The sequence below is a fragment of the Zingiber officinale genome, chromosome 5A (assembly GCF_018446385.1).
Source record: "Zingiber officinale cultivar Zhangliang chromosome 5A, Zo_v1.1, whole genome shotgun sequence".
Classification (NCBI taxonomy): Eukaryota; Viridiplantae; Streptophyta; class Magnoliopsida; order Zingiberales; family Zingiberaceae; genus Zingiber; species Zingiber officinale.
The window spans coordinates 16,357,403-16,380,388 of record NC_055994.1 but is presented as its reverse complement, the minus strand read 5'-3'; the positions used below and the strand labels follow the sequence as shown (position 1 = coordinate 16,380,388).

Sequence of the window (22,986 nt, the reverse complement as noted above, 5' to 3'; positions counted from 1 at the left end):
AGAATCGGATTAAAATTGATTAAAATTTATTTTTTCATTTAAATTATAGTTTAAGTAAGATGATGGATAGCAGCCCGTCCACTGACCTAGATTATAATCTAGAGAAGATTAACTTAAGGAAAATCATAGATAATTTTAATTGGATTCTAATCACGTGGTAAAAAAATAATTCGCTCGTCCCAACGTCCCCACCAACTCGTCCTTAGACCAACACGAAGGAGGTAAATCACGGATGACTACTAGTCATTAGTACAAATGGTAAAACATAAGGGAAATTATACTCGATCATGCCGACCTTCGATTCCAAAATTTCTTATAATAACACTCTATATTTTAATCATTGCACCGTCCCGAAAAAAATTCTAATCACGATTAAATGTACCGGAAGGGATCAGGTTTATGGAAGGATCTGCACGCTTCACAACATATCGATCTACTTCCAGTTTCCGAATCAGACTCATCGACTGCTCCGCTTCAAGCAGCGGACACGGATCTCCAACGAATGAAAAATCATCAACTCGGAGAGGGATCCTGATTCCGTACTCCTGCCCGAGTTAAATTATTTTCGGTCGAGTCAGAGTCCCTTCTTTTTCTAAATCCCAACTCATCGCCGAACCTCCCTTGCTCCTCTACCTCCCCTTCCCTCGTTCGCCGCCCGGCAGCCGGAGACCTCCGCCGGCGGAGACCTCTTTCTCCAAAGTACAAACAGTGGAAGATGCGATCGGAATCTTCCTCTTCCATGGACGAGCTATCTGATAAATTTGCTCGCGACTTCGGGCTCCGGCCGCAGGGTAAGTCCGCCCCTATGTCCGCCTCCAAAACCGAGGCGGTAGGACTACGAGAAGGATCCTACTCTGCCGGATCATCCAGGAGCACGGCGAGATCCGGACGGAATCCAACCTCGACTAACGACCCCTTCGTCAGCGACAGCGGAGCTGGCATCTCCGATGATTATGTCTTCGTTGGCGTCTTGGGATCATCAAATTCGTCTTCTCGTGGTCGTTCTGCTACTTCTTCATCGCAGACATCCTTGGATGTTATATTTGATGGCCTCGCGGATTCGACTACAAAGACCTCGTCTGCTTTGCCTGTCTATGATAAGCCGGTATATGATGACGACATATTCGACGGGGCTCCGGGCCCGAAGAACTCGTCATCATCGAAGTATGAGGGTATTTTTTCTTCCATTTTGTCAGGATCCGGTCATGTTTCGACACCTCCGTTTGCGGATCTTCTTCAGAACTTTCAGAAGCAAATGCCAGAGTCTAAAGGCAGGAGTGATGGGAAATCTTTGGAGAAGGAGGAACAGAATATCTCAGAGTTTGATGAGCTGATATCAGGATTCAGTAAGAACAGCCAGCTGAAAGACAGGTATGATGTCTGACTAATAGGTGAATTTGATTGTTGCTTGTTTGCTGAACGTTACAATTGCAGAGTAAATTTTGTTGTTATCCCTTAATTGAACTTGGGTCGACAATGAAAACATTTACGTCATGAATCAAAGCAGTTTACTAAATATGTTTATATTGAGATTCAGGATAGTAACCTGTTGTGCCTGTCCAATTTTCTGATGTATGTTTGTTTTAGATCTGTGATACACCACTTTAACTGAACTTTGTGACTTATATCTTCTAGTTGTTGAAAATGGAGGCAAATATGCTAATTGTCTATCAGAAAGAAAAAGTGGTGCACCTGATGTTGTTTTGATGGGATTATTTTCCACCCTCCAACTGAACATATGGGCAATAAACTAAAGTGGAAGTATTCTAAATTGTTGACCTTTGCTTTTATATATGTGCTTCATTGATTAGACCTAGTTTTCTTTTGAAAATATGCTATATAAGGAGATTCTTGGAACCAACTGAGTTAACTTGCTAGAGACACTAGTGGACATGGCTTTTCCTTGTCAACTGAATCAAATGCTTATAGCTTATCATATCAAGGTATCCAAGTGAGCTTATTGGATAAGGAATCAGTGTTCTTGGCATTTATTGTCCTCATGGTGCTCGTGTGGGCCTAAGAAATGCCTTAAACCAATTGATTAAATTAAACTAAGTTGCCTTATGTCATTCTTTGGGATAGTCGAAGCTACCTAGCAACCAAGCAGGCTAGTTTGAGATACATATATGGAATTTGAATGGATGTGTCTGCATTATGGCTGGTAGGACTTGCTGTGTTGTTCCATAGTGTCCTCACAGGGGCTAGGTTGAGGTAAACATAATCTTACAAGGACGTGTAACTATCAACTGGTTACTATGTAGTTATGGGAGCATGTGTCATCTAAGGAACGAAAATTTACAATATTCACAGGAACAAGATGATGATAGTGATGGCTATCATTGGACTGCTTAGTCTGGGATATCATCTATTGATTGGTCAATTGGGGTAATTATTGGTAATGATGTTTGGTTGGGCAGATTCAACGCATTTGCTCAATCTACAACTGCATCTTTTGGCATGTTCTTTGTTGCTTTTGCCATGTTTCAGTGGTTAATGCGTGGGTAAATATGCTCTCACCATATGAATGCTAGGTTAGGTGATAAAACCTTTAAAATTTACAAGCCAGTGAACTATTTTAATTCCCTTCACCCTTCCACTTCCTCCTTCACCTCCCTACACTTTGGTTCCCCTCTCTTTGTGATAGTAAGATGTTTATAAGGTACATAAGAGATAGAATCAAGGGGACAACTTTAGCATTAAGTTCAAATGGACAAACCAGTTGGTTATATGATCATATCATCTGAGTTAATCCTATAATTTGTGATTTATGCACTTTGGCATACTTATTTTAATGGTACCTCTCTTGTCCTTTTTGGCAAAAGTCAAGCATAGGGTATGCAATCTCAAATTGTGATGGAAAAGTAACCATTCATTATTTGCACATTTCCTTGATGAAAACATGCAGGAGACACTTTGATAAATGATGAGAAACACCATTTTGAAGTAAGTTGTGAATTTTAAAAATGGTTGACTTTCTACTCTCTTTTGATCTGAAAGCTTAAAAGTGGAAGTAGCCCTTGAGGCATGAAAGTATGTGACTAGAATTACAACAAAATTAAGACATGAGACTTGAAATTGTAATTTTAAAGTAAATGCTAGACTTGAAACAAAACTAAAACATGATACATATAATTAAAAATATTCTAAAATGAACTCGATTTGAAGCTAACCCAAATTATGAGCTATGTTTTATAGTTAACCCATTTTTTCTAGGATTTGCTATCACTATATGCATTCTGCCACATGGCCAATAAAATTCTTTATTTTTCTTCCAATTGTACTAATTTTAGCTGTGAACTATTTGAAATGTATGCTTTATCAGTTGAATATTTGTTTTGCTCTGATTCCTTGTATTTTCAAGAAATTTTGTCACACTCTTAGCTTCATTCAGTTAATTGTGCAAACAATGTACCAAATGGTTCATGTTCAATGTTTCACTTACATGCATATATATCTCTCGAAGCTGATGAACTATATACTTTTATTGGGATGGCTGTAACAGCTGACATACCACTTGTTAACCTTTTGAGGTGGCTTTGTCAAGTTGGATGTTTTTGTACTCCATACATAGAGTACAAAACTTCTGATGGTCTGAAAGATGGTTAAGATGGGGCAATTGAAGACATTTTTTAAAGATCAACCCAAATAAAATTGGAAACAGCCTAGAACATTATAGAAAAGAAATAATCACATATCTAAACGGATTCTATTAAACTTGGATACCCTTTGTTCTCTATATAAGACAATTTCCAAAACTAAATTACCTTAATTAACTTTTTCTTCTAAATATAAGGATCTTCAAAATAAACTCTTACATACTTTAATAGAATTAAGTTCTTAGGTGGCGTTTGGTTAAATGACGGGAATGACTATGGGTATGAGTTTGATAGTAAGGTAGAATGGGAATGGGAATGAAACCTATCTAGTTATATGAGTTTGGTTGATTCCCATAAATTTAGAAATCATTCCCAAATTATCATTCCCAAACCCACAATCCAAACACTATCTTTTACTATCATTTCATTCCCTCATTCCTAAACCCATCAACCAAACACCCCCTTAATTTGCATTATCTAGCTTGCTCTCCACTCTCTATATAGAAAACAGATCGAACTGCTCCCCAGATTCTAATCACATTACTGAATTCCTTGAAGTCTATCCTCTCTGATCTTTTTCTTTTTATGCCAAGTCTCCATTGATTATATAGATCCTGGCCCTTGTTTTCCCCCATTTTGTCATTTTTCATTAATTTTTGTATTTATGTCAAATTTTTGTTCTTGCTATCACCATATTTTTATAATATAAAGCTCTTTTGCAGGGAAGCTCCAGAGGCCAGACACCAGAAGCCAGATGCCTCAACAGCTACACCAGCTACAAATAAAGCAGAAGCTCCATTCATTGTTTTGGAGTCTGTATCTACCTCAGCATACTCATCATCTGGTTTATTTTCTGACCCTTTAGAAAACATTAGGAGGCCTGTAAGTTCAAAAGCCATGCATTCTACTAGTAAGAGGATCTTTGCTGATAGCAATACTTTTGATGGAGCCTCAAAGTCAGTGACTTCATCCTCAGACAAAATAGATGAGAGGTACAAGGAGAGTAGTTTTTTAGATGATTTCCAAACTAAAAGCTCTAGTTATGATGAATTAGGAACGGAACCACCTCACCCCTCTTTCACTTATGTATTTGATAACATCATGCCAAAGGTGGAAGTCAGGAAATTCGATGACTTGCACAGCCCCACTGGTAGAAATGGCCCTAATACAGACACGCATGAAAGAAACACTACAAGGGATCAAGCACCCAAAATTTATAGACATACTGAAACCAGAGATGATGTCTGGCTTACTGTTTCAGAAGTCCCCCTTCACACTCAACCTACAAATGCTCCACCTCCTTCAAGGCAACCACCTCTACTTGTCATAAAACACACACGTTTCAATGTTGACGCAAAAACAAATGATAATGAGCCTCTTCAACAGTTCACCCATAGCCATCCTTATGATAGAAGTTCCATAAACAGATTTCCATTAGACAACCTTGAAGATTTTGCTATGAGCAAATCTAAAGCATATGCTATGCATAATGAAGACATTTTCAATAGTGTAGAATTAAATCAAAAAATTTCTGCAGCAGCTGCTATGAAGGACAGAGGTGAGGCAAAGTTCCAACATGGTGAGGAGCTAATGGAGAGAGAATATGACACAATATTTTCTAGGAACCATGAATATGCGCACCAAGAAAAAAATGGAAAAAAAAAATTAGATGGAAAAGATCTTGGAGGTACGGAAAGAGTAGAAAGATTGGACCAGGAACGATTACAAAAGGAAAGGGAAGATAGAGAAGAGGAAAAGAGATTAGAAAAGGAAAGAGAGCAAGAACTAGAGAAGGAAAGAGAAAAGGCCAGACAAGTTGCAGAGAGAGCTATAAGAGAGGCTAGGGAAAGAGCAGCTGCTGAAGCTCGACAAAAAGCAGAGAAGGCAGCTGCTGAAGCACGACAACGGGCTGAGAGAGCAGCAGTTCAGAGGGCGGCTGCTGAGGCACGTGAAAGAGCTGCCACATTGGCAAGGGAAAGAGCTGAAAAGGCAGCTGCAGAGGTAAGGGAGAAGGCTGCTATAGAGGCAAGGGAAAAGGCTTCCTTTGAGGCAAGAGAAAGAGCCACAACCGAGGCTAGAGAAAGGGCTGCTGCAGAGGCTAGAGAAAGAGCTGCTGCAGAGGCAAGAGAAAGAGCTGCAGCAGAGGCAAGAGAAAGAGATGAAAAGGCAGCTGCAGAAGCAAGGGAAAAGGTGAATGTGGCTAGGGAAAGGGCTGCTGTGGAGAGAGCTGCTGCAGAAGCACGACAAAGAGCCCAGAGAGCTGCAGTAGAAAGAGCTGCTGCAGAAGCTCGGGAAAGGACTGCTGCAGTAGCTCGAGAAAAGGCGGCTGCTGCTGCTGCAAGAGAAGAACAGAAGGAAGAAAATGATCTTGAGTCATTTTTTGGCATGAGCTCCCGAGCAACTAGTGCCCCAAAGCAAAGATCTACCACTTCAGTAAGAAACAAAATCCATTCTGGGGTCAATACCATGTGATTTTTGTATGTTAACACTAGCTGTCTTTGTTTTTAGGAAACAATGTTTGAAGTTAAAGTTCAGAATAGAGGGAGTTCTGATGGATCTCTGAGAACGGCCTCAGGTTCTTCATCTACCGTTAGGAAGGCATCTTCTAGTGCTAATATTGTGGATGACCTTAGTTCCATATTTGGAGGTAAGTGTTTTTTCTAGTGCAGCATTCTTTTGGTTCCTGTAATTTTTCAGAGCTAGTGAGATAAATAGCTTGTTTCAACTAATAACACGTTTACTCTAAAAGCGCCCCCATCATATGGAGAATTTCAAGATATTGAAGGCGAGAGTGAAGAACGAAGAAGAGCTAGACTTGAGCGCCATCAGAGGACGCAAGAACGTGCGGTAATGTTCACAGCTTTGTTACTTTAATAGAACTGAAATAAGCTAATTTTAGGCAGTTAGCCCTATTGGAATTTGTTCACAGGTGAAAGCCCTAGCTGAGAAAAATGAACGTGATTTACAAATCCAGAAAGAGCAAGCAGAGAGACATGTAAGCTACCAAGTTCTCCAAATTAAACTTGGTTGGAATCTTTTCTACCTTCTGTAATCTCACTAGATCTTGATTTAAAATTGTCAATACATTTATTTATATGATACCATATGCTATATGATGAATTTCAGAGGATTGCTGAAACATTAGATATTGAGATAAAACGTTGGGCTGCTGGAAAAGAAGGCAATCTGCGTGCTTTACTCTCATCACTACAATATGTGAGTTCTCATTCTATATGGTTGAATGTCTTGCCTATGTTGCTCAAAAAACATTACTGCATAAAAAGTTCTAAAGCTGATCTGCTGAGTGATTATCACTGTTTCAATTCTCCTATATGCTTTGGTAAATGTTTTTAAAGACACTAGGAGTTAATGAACATATGGCTTAGGAGATAAGATGAAGGCACATGCTAGCAAAACCAAGGGACACGCTTATATAATTTCATATCTGAGTTTATTGCATGTGCAATGTATATGTGTATGCAACTGAAATTGTAACTCACTAACAATTCAGAAACTTCTAGTAATAAGCAACACTTCAATAAACCCAGATAGAAATATAAACTCAAGTTTTATATGGATAGTCATCTATTCCTTAAACATGTTTTCGGTCCCATCTTATCATTTGATACTAATATAGATTGTGTAAGTTGTATTTGTATTGGCATAGGCATTTAGAAATCTCATAAAGATTGATGTTGTAATTTAAAATATTAGGGATTTGAAAAATATAAGTAGAACTGAATTAGAATTGACTAGAAAATAGATGGAAACCATATAATCAATTATATTTTGGTTAAATTAAGAGTGAAAAATGATGGAATCAGTTGAAATTTGGTCGAATTAACTCAAGACACCAGGGAGTCAGGTAAATCTAGCCAAAGTTTGGCCGATCCCAACTTAAAACCTAGTAAATATGCATGGAAGGGGTAGAGAGCCTTTATTGATATATTAATTCTATGTTAAATTCCTTAGGGTCATCACCTCTTGAGATACATAACAAGATTGCATGGTCAGCTTCAATGAATGCTCATGATTTGACTAGATAAACCGAGTGCCTCATCTATCTCATTCACTTTATCTCAATGCACAATTGTCTAAAATCCTTCTTTCCTATAATGCCAATTTGATCTAATTTAGGTCCCAATTACACCCTGTAATACTAGATATATATTTTTTTATCAAATAAGATATATTATTCTATTTTTTTTAAATCTATATTAATAAATTTGATCTTATCATTTATTAAGACATATTTGTATTATTTTGTTGATTCTACATTAATAAATATGATTTAATATATATTATTTTTCTAATCAAATATAATTTTTAATGATAGTATGATTTTATTTAAGATTTCTAAACTATGATATTAAATAAGAACGATGATAGTGAACAGGTAGTTATAATAAGCTTTTAGTAATATATGTGTTGCTAATCTAATTCTATTAATTCTACAATTTGTTATTTATGATTTGTATTATTAAAATTCTGGTATTTAAAGAAACATAATAGGAGAAAGAAATAAATAGAAGGCTCCCCTTATTTTCAAAATCTTTAAATGGGCATCCTTATTTTGATTATTATCAAAGGCACCCAATCACCTTTTTACTTATTATACCCTTTTAGTTTATCTAATAAAACTGCCTTTTTTACCATTCTGCAATAAAAATCATTTTAAGTTCTAACTTTAGACCTGCTACAAAATGAATATATATTATTCTCATTGAATTGCTTGAACACTTTAATTAATGAATATATTGCAATTCACATTGAATTCTCAAACTAACAAAATGAATAGATTCAATTTGTTAATTTGAAGCCTTTCCAACTCTACATATGAATAGTCAATGGTTTGAAAAGTGAACAGTCAAATACATTTTCATTTGAATTAGGAAAGTTTTTGCTTGAAACTCACAAAAGTAAATGGTTTTAAATTTATCGATTATTTTTAATAAATCAGGATAAAAATGAGTATAATGTGGATAAAAATGAGTATAATGGGCATATTATAGGTGATAGGGTTTCCCTTTGATAATATTGAAAATAGGGATGCCCTTTGATGATTTTGGAAATAAAGGCCGCTGCTTTGATCTTTTTTCCCAGAATAATATAAATATTGTTAAAATTCAACATCAACGCACATGCCATCTATGAATTTGTTCTATTGTTTTCTTTTTTTTCTTAATGAAATTCATTTCACATATCCTACCAATCAATACCACTAGCATTTAGACTTTTCAACTATGTAGTCCTTATATTGTTATTGATTCTTGTTAGAATAAGTAAAAGGGTATTTGTGTCTTTTGGTTTTATATCTTCTTTTTTATATAAAGGCCTAACTCGTGGGATTCTAATAACACGAGATTTTAGGTTTTACTTTGAACATGGTATCAGAGCGAGGTTAAAAAAAAAAAAAACCCTAATTTCTTTCCCTGCACCGCGCCGTGTTTCTGCCGCACACCTTTCTCCTCCTCAAGCTCGCGCCTCGTCGGCCTTTCTCTTCTGCAGCCGGCTTCTCCAACGCGAAGGGGGCCGGCTTTTCCAACGCTGGCCTTTCTCTTCCGCAGCCGGCTTCTCCAGCGCGAAGGGGGCGACGACCGCTTCCTCTGCTTCGGCCGTTTCAAAGAAGGGGGAGTCGCGAGGAGGGTCCGGAAGGGGGACGCCCGTTTCGTGGACGCCGAGCTCTGCCTCGTCTTCTTCCTTAATCTCTTCGCCCTCCTCTTCGAGGCTCGCGACCAAGGATTGAGCACGAACCTCCGCTGCCTGGTGCCTTCTCTACCTTTTCCGCCCGTCAGATTCGCCACTGGTAATCTTCGACCGCACCTTCTCTGATCGCGAGACACTCCCCCTTCCTTCTCCTGTCTCTGCGTTCGATCACCCTGTGCTTTGACCTGATCCCTCGCGAGAGAGAAGCCTCTGCCGTTGTTGGTTTTCTGTTGCACAGAGGAGGAGGAAGGGCAGAGGTGAAGGATCTACAACAAGGCTCGAAAATCCCTTCTACGTGCCTTATTCTTCCTTATAAGCTCCAACCCTGCCCTTCATCAGCAGAAAGGCTTGACACCAGAAGAAGCAATCCAGCAGAAGCTCAGTTTATCTATTCATGGCTACATCTGGCGCCCCAAAGCCAGATATCTCAATCTTTACCAACCATATTACTGCACCCCTATCTTCCGAGCAGTTGGATGGTAAAAATTATATCTCTTGGGCATCTCACATTGAACTTTGGCTTGTTGGACAGGGATATGAGACACATCTCACTCAAACTGAAGAAAATGTTCAAGACGCCGATCGTCCTCTGTGGAAGAAGGTTGACGCTCAGTTGTGTTGTATTATCCGAGCCACCATCCATTCATCTCTTAGGAATGTCTTCCGTACTCACAAAACCTGCAAAGCTGTTTGGACACAAGCTCAACAACTCTTTATAAACACCTCTCGGCGGCTCTATCAAGTTTGTGAAGATCTCATGACTATCCTTAGCGCCAATCAGATTAAGGATTCAATGTCAAATTATCTGGGTTCAGTTTCTAGCCTTCTTTGTGACTTCAATGAACTGCTCCCACCTGCGGCCGATCCTGTTGAAGAGCTTGAAAATCGGAAGAAATTTTTTTATGCCTTTGGCTTTATATGGTCTGCCCACAGATTATTTCCATGTCCGTGACCAGATCCTGGGCAGCCCCACAAGCACCTGGGTGACTCTTCTTCGTGTCCCGGCCAAAGTCTTGACGATGCCTTCTTCTGTTCCTGTTGACTCGTCAGCTTTGGTCTCTCGACACAAAGGACCTCCACCTCGCAAGGGTGGCAAAGGACGTCCTTGGTGTGATCATTGCCACCGACCGGGACACACGATTGATAAATGTTGGAGTCTACATGGTCGTCCTCCTCGTGCTGCTTAGATTGTTCAGAGTTCTGTTGCTCCTTCAGCTTCCACTTCACAGTTAACACCTGATTCGACTTCAACACCTTCCTATACTGACTTTTTGAAATGGTTTGAGGATCGACAAGCTTCGGGCTCCACTGCTACCATTGCAGACGCTGGTACTTCCTTTGCTGGCATATCTCGTTCTTCTAGTCCTTGGGTTCTTGATTCTGGGGCCACCGATCATATCACTGGTAATAAATCCCTTTTTTCCTCTCTCACTACTTCTGGTAATTTACCAATGGTCACCATGGCCAATGGTTCCCAAACTCAATCCCAGGGTATTGGTATTGTTCATCCTTCTTCATCTCTTTCAGTTCATAATGTTCTTTATGTTCCTGGCGCTTCTTTTAATTTATTGTCGATAAGTCAACTTACTCGATCTCTTGATTGTGTCATTTCTTTTACTAACACGTCTGTTTCCTTACAGGACCGGAGTACGGGGAGGATGATTGGCTTCGGATGTGAATCTTATGGCCTATATCGACTTCACCAACCCTCTTTTGTTGGTTCGGCGGCGACATCTCCACTTCTTATTCATGCTCAGTTGGGACATCCAGGTCTTAATAAGTTGAAACAATTACATCCTAGTCTTTCTCACTTAGAGTCTTTATCTTGTGCGTCGTGTCAATTAGGTAAGCATGTTCGTAGTTCTTTTTCTCCTCGTATTAAGAGTCAGGCTATGCCCCCTTTTTCTTTGGTTCATTCTGATGTTTGGGGTCCGAGTCGTGTTTCTTCTACAATGGGGTCAAGGTATTTTGTTACTTTTATAGACGATTTTTCCCGTTGTACATGGTTATATCTAATGAAGGATCGTTCAGAATTGTTTTCTATTTTTGAGTCTTTTTTCCTTGAAATAAAAACTCAATTTGGTACTTCCCTTCGAACTTTACAAAGTGATAATGCACGCGAGTATTTGTCTACTCAGTTTCGTACCTTCTTGACATCTCATGGTATGTTGCATCACACGTCTTGCCTCATACCCCTCAACAGAATGGGGTTACAGAACGCAAGAATCGCCATCTCCTTGAAACCACTCGGACTCTTCTTCTCCATTCTCATGTCCCTCATCAGTTTTGGGGTGATGCCGTACTTACTGCGTGTTATCTCATCAATCGCATGCCTTCATCCACTCTCCAGGGTAAAATACCTCATCAGGTGCTTTATCCACATCAGTCCCTTCATCCTCTACCACCTCGGGTCTTTGGTTCTATTTGTTTTGCTCATGCTCTTGATCCCGGCATTGACAAACTCTCTCCTCGGTCTCATAAGTGTGTCTTCCTTGGGTACCCACGGTCTCAGAAAGGGTACAAGTGTTATTCCCCTACTCTTCGTCGGTACTTCATCTCTGCTGACGTCACATTCTTTGAGTCGGTTTCTTTTTTTGGTCCTTCCGCTTCAAAGGTCGAGGTTTCTCCCTCTCCACCTGCACCAATGACTATCTTTTATCCTCCGGAGGCGCCTCTATTACCTCCTGCCTCGTCTCCTCCTTTGCAGGTTTATCAGCGCCGTCCTCGTTCTGCTTTGCCGCCGACCAACACTGACACTGCTGTGGGCACATCTGTGGAGCCAAGTCCTTCGTCGTTTCCTCCGGTCCCATCTCCTGACTCTGATGTTCCTATTGCACTTCGAAAGGGTATGCGTTCCACTCGTAATCCTTCTCCTCACTATGTTTCTTTAAGCTATCATCGTCTTTCCCCATCCTATTATTATTGTCTGTCTTCCCTGTCGTCTGTTTCTGTTCCAAAGACTGCAGGTGATGCCTTTGCCCATCCAGGATGAAAACAGGCTATGCTTGATGAAATGAGTGCCTACAGAGCAGTGGGACTTGGGACCTCGTTCCTCTACCTCCTGGGAAGTCAGTGGTTGGTTGTCGATGGGTGTTTACGGTGAAAGTTGGTGTAGACGGCACGGTTGATCGACTTAAGGCTCGTCTTGTCGCTAAAGGCTATACTCAGGTATTTGGATTGGATTATGGCGACACCTTTTCTCCTGTTGCCAAGATGTCTTCTGTGCGTCTTTTTCTGTCTATTGCTGCAATTCGCCATTGGCCCCTTCATCAGTTGGACATCAAAAATGCATTCTTACATGGTGACCTGCTCGAGGAAGTCTACATGGAGCAACCTCCGTGTTTTGTTGCTCAGGGGGAGTCTTCTGGTCTTGTATGTCGCTTGCGGAAATCTTTATATGGTCTCAAGCAGTCACCCAGAGCATGGTTCAGTAGATTTAGTACCATAATTCAACAGTTTGGCATGACTCGAAGCGAGGCTGATCATTCTATTTTTTATCGCCACTCATCTACTGGTTGCATCTATGTAGTGGTTTATGTTGATGATATTGTCATCACAAGTAATGATCATCTTGAAATTTCACAAGTAAAACAACATCTTTTCAAACATTTCCAGACAAAAGATCTTGGCAAGCTCAAATATTTTCTAGGGATAGAAGTGACACAGTCTAAAGATGGGATCATTATATCCCAAAGGAAGTATGCAATGGATATTCTGGAAGAAACAGGAATATTAAACTCAAAGACAGTCGACAATCCCATGGATCCTAATGTCAAGCTCCTACCAAATCAGGGGGAGCCTCTTTCAGATCCTGAACGGTACAGGCGATTGGTAGGGAAACTAAGCTACCTTACTGTCACTCGTCCGGATATCTCATTTGCAGTGAGTGTAGTAAGTCAGTTTCTTAGCTCACTATGCAAAGAACATTGGGATGCAGTGACTCGCATTGTTCGATATATCAGGGGTGCACCAGGAAAGGGTCTTTTATATGAAGACAAAGGGCATACTAAAGTCGTAGGATATTCTGATGCAGATTGGGCAAGATCTCCCTCTGATAGAAGGTCCACTTCTGGATTTTGTATATTTGTCGGAGGTAACCTTATTTCTTGGAAAAGCAAAAAACAAAATGTTGTGGCAAGATCCAGTGCAGAGGCAGAATATCGAGCTATGGCTATTGCTAGTCAAGAACTTATATGGTTAAAACAGTTGCTTCAGGAACTAAGGTTTGGAGAGGTTACACAAATGTCACTTATATGTGACAACCAAGCCGCTATGCATATTGCCTCAAATCCAATCTTCCATGAGAGAACAAAGCATATTGAAGTTGGCTGTCACTTTGTCAGAGAGAAAGTCATATCTGGAGAAATATCTACTAGTTTTGTCAACTCCAATGATCAGCTAGCAGATATATTCACTAAATCACTTAGAGGTTCCCGGATTGACTATTTATGTAACAAGCTTGGTATATATGATCTATATTCTCAAGCTTGAGGGGGAGTGTTAGAATAAGTAAAAAGGTATTTGTATCTTTTGGTTTTATATCTTCTTTTCTATATAAAGACCTAACTCGTGGGATTCTAATAACACGAGATTTTAGGTTTTACTTTGAACAATTCTGATAACCATAACTGATAACCTTGAAATCTAAGATAATGCAATCGTCATCCTCATGAAATAAAGAACTGCCATTATCATAGTCATTGCTTAATGTATAATGCCATGCCTTGCATGAGCTAGACTTGTCATGAAGCTACCTTTGCTTGCCACATGAACTGCAATAATGCCAAATCAAAAATATATGCAGATGTCAACCAAACTAATTAAATGCATACCTTTGAAGAAACTCCACCAATATTATGCACAAATCTCAAAAAATAATTTAGAAGTAAAAAATGTGAGTATAAAAATGTAAAGTGGATATGAGAAGGAAGTGCATGATGTCAAATAATATATCTCATAACAAAATTTAATGAGTGGTAAATAGTCAGGTTTATCATTTTCTATATTTAACCTTGTTGCTCTCTTATCACAATTTTTTCTTAAATTCTCTTAGATGGTTTTATCATTTCTCCTGGTTCCTCTTTTATACACTTACAATTATTACTTTTTGTATTTATCAGGGAATGTTATAAACATTATGCATAAGGGCAAACGACTCACATAGAAATGAACAACCCACAATCTACTCAATACAAAATGCATCATAAACATAGATAAATATATATATCTTATGAACAATTTGCAATTCACTCGATAAAGATATCTCGCATATATATAAAGTGAATGATCTGCAATCTACTCAATACAAGAACACATTATATATAAATATAAATCAAAGTGTGAATGACCTGTAATCCACTGAAATGCAACTTACAAAAAAAAAGGGTGAATAACCTGCTGTCCACCAAGTGAAAAAAATATTTTTTATAAAATAGTCAAAGCATACACATGCAAAAAGATTTGAGTCATTTTTGAGTGTGGAGTCAATGCTTTTTGATATAAGCATTTTATTTATTTTATTAATTCAATATAAGTGGTCATGTAACTCCGTTAGAGTGTGAAGCTAGACTGCTAGAGCCCTATGGTATAAGTGATGCATTTATTATTTTGTTAATTTATATAATTAATCATGCAACCCCTATAGAGCGTGAGGTCCAAACTCACACAACTCTTTCCAAAGTGTGGAGCTGAAGCTCTAAGATATAAATAATGAATTCTTTGTTTTATTGTTTAATGAAAGTTATGCTTTAATTCACATATTTAAATAATGAATTCTTTGTTTTATTGTTTAATGAAAGTTATGCTTTAATTCACATGTTTAAATAATGAATTCTTTGTTTTATTGTTTAATGAAAGTTATGCTTTAATTCACATATTTTCAGTATACTTATTTTTTCTTGTTTATTAGGTGCCATCAAAGAAGGGGAGCCTTGGTGCAACGGTAAAGTTGTTGCCATGTGACCAAAAGGTCACGGGTTCGAATCCTGGAAACAGCCTCTTGCAAAAAGCAGGGTAAGGCTGCGTACAATGGATCCTTCCCCGTGACCCCTCATGGCGAGAGCTTCGTGCACCGGGCTGCCTTGTTTTTATTAGGTGTCATCAAAACATGCTAGACAACTATGAATGTCAAATGGACAAGCAGTAGATAAACACATATCAAGAAATAAGAGTAGAGACAATTACAAAAATAGTTTTCCTTTCCAACAACTTTAGAATTATTTGATCTTTGTTTATAAATTTAATCATACATAAGGAAAATGTAATTTAATAAACTACCTGAAAGAAGAAATTCACATAACATACAAGATGACTAAAAACATCTCGGGGTTATGCTATTGGAGCAAAAGGTGATATCGCTCACCCTAAGTGGCCCAGTATTGATGACCCCCCACGGCAAGAGGCAGGTAAATCACGAGGGGCATTTTGCTTTAGCGCAGTGGCTCTTTGCATAGGGGAGGTCAAACACCCAACGAGGCATTTTGCACCCACTGGGAATTGACCCCAAGACCTATTGGAGCAACCACCTGTGCAGGGACCAACTGCGCCATCCCAATGTTATGCTAGCAACTAGATATGTTAGATGTGAATGATAACACATTTTTAACATAAAGCAATTTTCATGACAAGTACACTTTAGTTATTCATGCTCACCATCAAAAGGTACAAACTACTTAATCCTCAAGATTTACGAAATACACAACATAACATCTTATGAAAAAGAGTCTTGACTCATTAGAACATACTACAACAACAACAACAACTAACCCTTATCCCACTAGATGGGGTTGACTATATGGATCCTTTTACGCCTAGCTCTATCTCCAACTCATTAGAACATAAGTCATAATATTGAACAAATATCCGATTTAAATATGTTATATTTATGCAAATAACTAGGCCACAAAGTGGAAACGACTGAGTTAGTATTGCTCTCCTTCTGAGCAAGACAATAAAGGTGGCTCAGTAGGAAACTAGCGCTTGCATCAATGAATTGATCGTGCCAAAAATTCCAGCAAAAGGATAGTGATTCCCTGAGATTGGCACGCACAACCTACAACCATGAGATCAGATAGGATAGTGATCGGTGGCTTGCCTTGTAGACGGTTAGGTCACACATCATGTGAAAGAATCAACGAAGTGGTGATTGCTTCAGGGGAAGCAATGGTGGCGATGACCCAAGGCAGCATTTGGACATCAAGAGAGAGAGAGAGAGATCATGAAGGAAGAGATTGGAGATGGAAGAGGTGGTGGTTCTGACGACAACAATTGCTTTAGGCAGAGGTGGCCGTGGTTCTGATATGAGTGCAGCATGGTGGTGGCGGCTGGATTAGAGGGAAGAGAAAGCACAATACAGGTTGGGGGGAGAAGTGGGGTTAAGTTGCTGATTAACATTTTTGCAAATGAGTCCATTAGTTTTAAAAATTTTCAATTAGGTCACTGAAAAGAAAGCAAATACTATGTAACATATAACCCTCATCATCTTTCTCTACTTGTTGGCCAAATTTATGTTGCACTAGAACTCTGAACAAACCACTATCCTATCAAGTGGCTTCTATTGCCTGTCTTATTAAATTATGTTGTCTATCAAAATCCAGTCAAAGCTTCATCTCATTAAGACTAAGGTTGATTTCTACCTAGCAGATTGAGATAGATTTCAGTGTTTGGTTTGCTAAAGTTGTTGATGATAGTCATCCTAGTTTATTGCAAGTCTTTCTTAGTCAAGTTTTTCCCTACTTTGTGTGCAGTTTCATTTCTTGTCAAATAAAGTATGGATGCTAGGATTGGACCACCATTTGGTATATGGATACTGGTTCTGGAATCTCACAAGTAAAAATTGGCTCTTGCTTATATGTTTTGTTTACTTGATAGTTGGGAAGATGAACGTGTGGAGAAGGGAACAACTACCATTGGTGGTGCTTGTTTGTGTTTTGTTGCACCTTCATTTAGAGAATTATCTACTAGTTTGTTAATCCTTCAATCCCTCAAGTCCTTTATAATGGACTTGTTCCACCTAGTGTGAATTTTGTTTATCATAATGGCATGTGCACTATTGACAGAATGTGAGGTTAACTAGAGAAAGCCAAAGATTAACTAACACAAGGCTAGGAGTTGAAGTATTGAACACTTTTTCTTCCTGACATTTTATTTAAGGACTTTCAACCAGACTATTACTTTTCACCTTTTTTCATTTCTTTAAATAATGACAGCCTGTCTTTTGTATGTGATCACATTTTATTCTTATTTAATTATACTAGCCTGTGTATTGGATCTTGTAAGCTCAATAACTAATGACCAATTTCTTTTGAATTGCATTGCCAAGATAATTCCTTGCTCAGCAATGTAAAAGCAAAGAGGGTTTTGCAAATTCTGTGGATTTTTTTTAATATATCTGCTCATTTAGCTGACTAAATGATATTTTGGGAAATTATGAGGAATGTGTCAACAGGCATTTTTCTATCTGAAGCTTTCTCTAGCATATTTTTTGAGGATTGTGTAAACACACATTTCTATCTCTAGAATAATTCTTCCAGTGAGACCCATAAACTACTTGTCCAATACTGCTGTCTACCCTTAGTAATTGGAAAACTAAAGTATATTAGCCCACAATGCCCCATAGGATTGAACTAGGGTATCACACATCACATAGTTGATTTAAGATTAACTTTTTTCAGTTGTTCCTCAACTCGAGGTGGCCAGTTTTTTATAACCGTTTATCTAGCAAGCTTATTATAGAGCTTTCGCTTTTAAGCTTTCTGCAATCCATTTTTTGCATGTCGATTTGAGATAAGATCTATGCTGCACATGCCCTTATCAAGTAATCACACAAATTTTCACAGCCAAACTAGAAAAGTAGTCTTTTTTGTGTGTGTGTAAAAGAAATATTTTTTTTAGAAGGGACGTCTCTGTGATCCTCTCAGCAGAAACCTATTAACATGATTTTATATTTAAAAAGAAGGTAGGAGTACATGTGAAAACTTTGCAGTCCTTTTACCTATTTTTTTGTTTTGAAACATGCACATAGGTCCTTTGGCCTGAGTGTGGCTGGCAACCTGTATCATTAACGGATCTTATTACTGGTGCGGCGGTGAAAAAAGTTTATAGGAAATCAACTCTGTGCATCCATCCTGATAAAGTGCAACAAAAAGGTGCTACTCTTCAACAAAAGTACATAGCTGAGAAGGTTTTTGATCTCCTGAAGGTCTGTATTCCCATGCTAATATATCCTTGTTTTAGAAGTATTAATTGAAATCATTGTCATTGTTCACTCCATATTTAACCTTGTGAGTTTTATAAGAGTATTAAATGGTTTGTTCTCCATAATGAAGCTACAAACATGACTCCACGTGCTTTTGCATACGTGAAACATAAATTTGTGTTTAAAAAAAAATGATAATCCCAGTTAGCCTCATTGACTATCTCTGGGAGTGATCGGCTCCATGGAAGTTTTCCACCGGTCACCAGGTAAATCTAGAAGTGCACGCGGCGGCCAGCCTAGAAGCCTAGCATCCTTTAGTTCCGCCCCGCCTCCCCCCCCCAATGAATTTGTGCTTAAGAATCATGACCCAATGAATTTGTGCTTAAGAATCATGACATGGTTCGGCAAGATAATGTTTAACATTAATATTGAGCTTTAATGGTGGATAATGGCCTGCTATTTAAATTTTTAGTGTTTGGATCCATATTTGACGAAGTGACTATCTGGTTTAGTAAATAACTTATTTGCAAGGACAGGTGGCCTGGAAAGGGCTTTGAAGTTGCAAATGCTACTTACACATTTTAAATAATTGTATATTGCATTTGCAGGTTGTGACTAATCAATAAAATATTAAAATAAAACATACATAATTGGATAATTTTATTCTATAAAAATTATAAGATAAAGCATGCATATAATAAAATATTTTCTTGGTAAATTTACTTGTGTATTACCTATAACATTCTTTAACCCATAGGAATTCAAATAAAGCATCTATTCATTCCATGTACCCAGCAAAGGAATACCTACCTAGTCCTTATCTTTTCAAATTCCATTTAGTGAACCAAACACACAATAAATGACTAAATGTGGGAAGAGTATCTTGTGCAATTGTTTTTTGCTTTGTAGTTTAAACCCTGAATTCTCCATGTAAAACTAGCAAAGCATAAGTTCTCATAGAGCTATTTGTTTGTACTTTTGCTTTATGTAAGATATTCTAGGCTGTAAAATTCCTTACGAGTTTAGTTAATATTGAATCAACTTGACTGCTGGTTTTGCTTTGGTTTGTGCAACTGCCTTTATAATGTCTTTGATTACCTGATTGGACATTTTCAAAAAAGTAAGACGAGATTTTTTGGGGAAGTATAGGGAGCAAAAATTCATAAGCAACATGCAAGTATAAAGGTTCAGGATCTTTTAGGAAGTTTTGATCTAATGAGGTAATGAAAAAACATTTAGACTCCTTGTAATTGAACTAACTATTGTTTATAGTTTTGAAAACAGAACAGAACAGAACTAAGAAATAACTGCTGCAACTAAGAAATATGAGATGGTGATTGATCCTTTCCATTTCTTGTCGATTGGAACTTCTAGATGTTGCTTTACTAGAATCATTGATGACTTTTTCAAGTCTCCATTTTGTAAAGAGTTTGGCTCTCGACTTAGTTAAGATATCCTTAAAGATGCTGGGTTGAATATGGAGATGCTTAGCAAATGTTAGTTTCATAGTTTTCCTTTATGGTGAAAAATAAATGACTGAAACCCTATTTTAGCATTGACTACTTTGCCTTCCTTTTCTGAATGTTTTGTGATGTAAACCAGGAGGCTTGGAACAAGTTCAACTCCGAAGAGCTCTTTTAAGAAGTCCACGAGGCGACTTTGTTGCATGACTTGCTGGGTGCATATTGATGTCTTCACATTTTTTTTTCTTCTCATGTTTATGGGTTGTGTATTCTAGTTTGGGTTTTTTTACCACTAGTGTCTTCATCAATTTGCATATCCAGAAAGTTGCCTATTTGTTCGATATGTGTAATGCCTTGCAGATTCTTTCTTCTCTGGTGTTTTTTCGTCCTTACTTTTCTCCCCTTTTTACTGTTTTCACTATTACTTGACAGTTGAGAATTTTCTTCGAAAGAATGAAAAATTATCGTTACGCATTATTTTTCCTTGATAAGATTGCATGCATTGTTGATGATATTTATTAGAGCAAAAGTAGAGTGGTTTTATACTTTTTGGATGGGAGTAAATCATGGAGGATATTTGTTCAAGCATAGTGGACTTTTGTATTAGGGAGGTTAGGTATTTAGTGAGATATTCAGTTGAAAATTCAATCTAATATTTATTGAAGTAATTATTTATACATGTATTAACTGTGTCAATCTGTGGGGGCAATACATGTATCAATCTATGGGGGCAATGCCCATGATATTTATGATGATGTCGTCGGTGAAAGTTTTATGATGTGGTAAAACAAATAAACTAATGAGAAGGGAAGGATGAATTATGACTTATAAATAAAGTTAATTTATTTTTCTAGTTAACGACCTAGTAAAGATATACATTAATAATATTAAAAAACACATAAAATAAAGGAAAGAGACTAGAATTACTTAATTATAACTTTTGGGTTGTTAGTCTAAGAATAATGAAAGTTTTATTAAGATCTACTTCGAACATAACTTAGAGGCGGAAAAATTTCTTACAACAGTTGAGTACAAGACTAATAAAGAACTGAATGAATGTGAATTAAATCGTAGTATTGAACTTCGAGTTTCGGTCCTCCATTTATAGTCTTCGATTTAACCTTTTATTGACATGACATATTCAAGCATTTGGGAGCAGTCTGACTGCCTTGACTTGTCGAACTCAATCTACTTTGGCAACGGTCCGTTAATGACTCTGGATGACTTCTCACATTTCGAGCATTTGGAAGTGTTTCGGGCGATTACAGCCTGCTAATGTGGGTGCCATCTTGATTCGTTTCGATAACGACTCTTGTTGACATGTCCACAACATCTGAGTGCCTAGATTTGTTCCGGGCAATAAATATTTCAAAGTAGCAAACAATAAATATTAAAAACTCCCCTTAGAGTTATGCATTTTCCCCCTCTAACTTTATATATCTTCCCTTCTCTTCTGATAACATTAAAATTTTGGGGTTAAAAACTAATTTAAAAAATTAGTTTTTTTAATTAACAAAAAAAAATATAAACTATTGACTAGTTTTAGCACACAATATTTTCCATCACACAAAATTAATTGTCACAGAAAATTCATTTTAATTATTTCTATTTACAATTTACATGATTTTCTTTGAACATTTATTAAAAAATACTAATACGTCCTCAAAAATTCTCAAATTTTGACTAAGTATGAAGGCTAAGTGTGTTTTCACATAATAATAAATTTTACGAAAAATCCATTCAAAATTTCTATTATCATAAATGTGATTTTGCTTAAAAAATATTTTTAAAAAATTTAAGTTTAGAAAAATTTGAAATTTTACCTAACCACATAATGCATATTATTCTTTCACAAAAAAGTGTTTCCTTAAAAATTTCCATCAGAAGATATACCGAATCATTTTTGTTTTACCACACGCAATTTCAACAATTGATAAAAAATAATAAAAAAATATTTCATTCTCATAAATGTGATTTTGATTAGAAAAATATTTTAAAAAATTTTAAGTTTAGAAAAATTTGAAATTTTACCTAACCACATAATGCATGTTATTTTTTCACAAAAAAAAATTATTTCCTTGAAAATTTCGAACAGAAGATATAGCGAATCATTTTTATTTTACCACATGCAATTATAATAATTGATAAAAAAATAAAAAAAAAAATCATTCTCATAAATTTTTAATATTTTAAAGTTAATTTTGATATCCAAAATAAATGCTTACCTATTGAATTTACCATGTATTTGGTAGGAATTGAAAATCTTGACCTCTTTTTAATTTGGCCCTTATGATTTTTTAAATTTTAATTTAGTCTTCCATATTCTAAACTTTGATGGAAAGAGTTTGTTGATAATAAATTCAAATTTGAACTAGTTAATTTCATTCAAATTTGAACTAGTTAATTTCAAGGAATCTATTGGTCCCTTAACTTTAAATTCTCATTTGATAATTTTTCAACTTCTTTTGGGCACAAATTTTCTAATTTTGACCTTTTTTTTTTAGTTCAATATGCTTGGTTCTTAGTTTATTGTGTTTTCTTCTAATGAGGAGGTCATCTTTAGCGATGAGTTGCAATCATTACAAGTTCCGCTATTTATTCTGACTTCAAATCTTCTAAGGAGTTATCCCAAGTTACTTTTAGATTCTTATATTTATAAGACTTCTTGTCCTTGCCTTTTTTTTGAGCTTGGGGCAATTGTTCTTGATGTGACATGCCTCGTCACAATTAAAGCACCTTACTTTCCTTTCCTCCTTTCTTCTTAGTAAACTTGAGGTATGTTTCTTATCAAACTTATTAGAATTAAAAAAAATTATTCATTTTCCTTGCCAAATATGTTTCTTGATCTTTATCAAGTGAGGTGTTCAAATCTGAGTCATTTTTCTTGGCTTGTAAAGCGATGTTGTTTGTCTTTTTTGTCTTTAAATTCTGCACATTAGATTCATGTAATTCTAAAGTCAACAATAACTCTTCTAAAGTACTTACCTCCAAATTCTTCGATATATAATAAGAGTCTACTATTGAT

At 37.1% G+C, this 22,986-nt stretch overlaps 1 pseudogene; it reads left to right on the top strand.

The window, feature by feature from the left end:
• The first annotated feature begins 574 nt into the window (after positions 1–574).
• LOC121980261 lies at positions 575–18,389 on the top strand (annotated as a pseudogene).
• The last annotated feature ends 4,597 nt before the right edge of the window (positions 18,390–22,986 follow it).